Genomic DNA, 2,445 nt, shown 5'->3' with positions numbered 1-2,445 from the left:
ACCTGCTGTGCGTCAAGGAGCGGTCAGACTGAGGCTGGCTGGGCTGGGGTGGGGGGGAGAAGGGGGGACCTGAGGAGGGGAGGGGGGGAGGGGGGGGGGGAGCGGGCTGTCAGGGTCCTGAGCCCCCCACCCTGCACACCAAGTGGGTCCAAAAACAAAACAAACGAAAAACAAGAGGACAGATCACAATTCCGTGCGCACAGGACCAGAAATCCACGACACTTCCAGCTCCTTCCCAGCCTCCATTCGCCGCGTCCCCCTCCTTCCCTGCATTAATATGTAAACCACGAGGCGCCTCTCCGACCTCCGTCTTCTTAAACGCTCCACAAATAATCACAAAGATCCGGCAAAAAAAAAAAAAAAACACAAAATAAACTGGAAGCTCCCGCACTCCTGGAGGGAAATATTACAATACGGGATGGTTTATATAGGCAGTGAAGCAAAATGGCGACTTTATTACGAAGGAGGAGTAAAAAAAAAAAAAAAAAAAAAAAAAAAAAATATCCTTGCGCTGGCTGGAGCTAAAGGGAGGCACAAAAATATGTTTAGTGCAGTAATTTCGACGGCGCAGAGACTGTTGGATAGAGTAAAAGAGAGCCAAGCGGAGGAAAAAAGCAGCGGAGACGCCGGAGTGTGTCTGCGTGTCGGCGGTGTCCTCGGTTCCTTACCTCGGGATTATTTTCGGGTTTTTATACGGACATTTATCTCGGCGGCCGTGTACAGTATTACAGTAATGTGTATTGGGTCATGCGCGGATCCTCTCCACCTTTGACAGTTGCAACTACAGTCAACTTGCAAACTCTCGCGTTATTATTTCCCCTTATTTCCACAGGAGTAATTGAGGCTGATAAACGGATCGCCGACGTAACGGAAAAGGGTCAGGGCTTAAATTCCTCATATCGGCCCCCCGGAGTTAAGTATTTTTTAATCTGAGTCGCGGCTGAACGTCGTCCCGTGCGTCCCGCAGCGCGCGCACAGCAGCTCCACAGCCAGACAGCAGCAGGGCCCAGCAAAGCAAAAAAAAAAAAAGAAAACTCTGGAATCACAAGCACGCCTAAAATCGGCTCAATCTGCATCGTGCACAGCAAAGAAATCCACATCTAGAAGCTCGATATCAGACATTTCATGCACACTTTTCCACATGGCTCTCAACCAGGCTTCCCTCGATAATCTCACAAATTTCAAGGTCAATATTCATGCATAAAGTATTAATCCTATTGGTGTGAATGGAAACACGGCATCACAGCAGTCAACACGGTGCTGGATCATTAAACGCTTTAGCTGCAAGCTGGCTACAGGCTATGTGCACATTCTGGCGTTTCCCCATTTAACACAGCTAATAATAAATGTTTGACATATGGTCTGAGCTCACATCTTTTCTTTCTATCACAGCCCACCACATGAATCATTCATGGCATCATTACCACCTCACTCAGTTTCAGTAAAAACAACAGAGGGCCTCTCTTTAGTCTTTGATTGGTGCCAGTCATCATGACCTGATATTTCCTATTAGAGGAAATCGTCTGAAGCCATGATGTAATTTATGTGCAGAGGCTGCTTCTAAAGCTGTCACTAGAGGGCGGCAGAGGCCCATTTGTTGACATGTTCGCATTCCTTTGTATATCATTATCAGAAATATTATTATAAGGGACGTTATTATAATCATTTTAACATGTCCGAGCTACTTTCAAGTTCCTATAGACAGTTTGCAAAAGGCTTATTTTGCTGACTCTCAGTGTGCTGCTACACTTAAAATCCCCACGTCACATATGCATTTTTAATAACGCCATTAGAGTGTTGCACAACAAGATAATACCTTTTTTATTGTTGCAACTGAAATGATTTATGACAGTTTCAAACAAATATATCCAGTCTCGGCTTGTCTGCAATGATCTTCCACATGGGGGCAGTGGCATTCTGTAACTCTTGCTGCCCAGTGCTTCGTTCCTCTGAGCGTCCCTTTTTAAACGTGTGGTTGTTTTATTTTTGATATTTTTTTAGTACAAACATATGTGGGATTCCCCTGATCTTCCCCTCAAATCTGATGGATGCTCAGCTGGTTTGTGACACGCCGAGCCTGTGGGGTGTTTTTCCACCAGCTGAGTGACAGCTGCTGTGCTCCTGCTTGGTGTCTCCCACGAATAAAGTAGAATCTAATCTATCTCAGATGGTTGCAGAGGAATGGTTCACAATGGGCCCAATTTGACCCATGATTAACTCCTCGAACCATGGCAGTGATTTATGTTTCTTCCCTTTTGTCTGCTGAGCGGGCAAAAGGCCACTTAATGGTTTTAAAAACTTGCAGGTGGAGTGGCATGTGCACTTAAAGGCTCTTCAACAGTCAGTCCAGCAGTTGATTGCGTTGTTTATCTTTTGACCTTTCTGGAGAAAGCTGAGAGACTTTCTTTTTTTTTTCTTTTTCTTCACACTGACGAGCTCGTAGTT

Source organism: Lipophrys pholis (genome assembly GCF_963383615.2).
Source record: "Lipophrys pholis genome assembly, chromosome: 8".
Classification (NCBI taxonomy): domain Eukaryota; kingdom Metazoa; phylum Chordata; class Actinopteri; order Blenniiformes; family Blenniidae; genus Lipophrys; species Lipophrys pholis.
The sequence above is the reverse complement of the archived record's forward strand: the minus strand, read 5'-3'. Positions refer to the sequence as shown.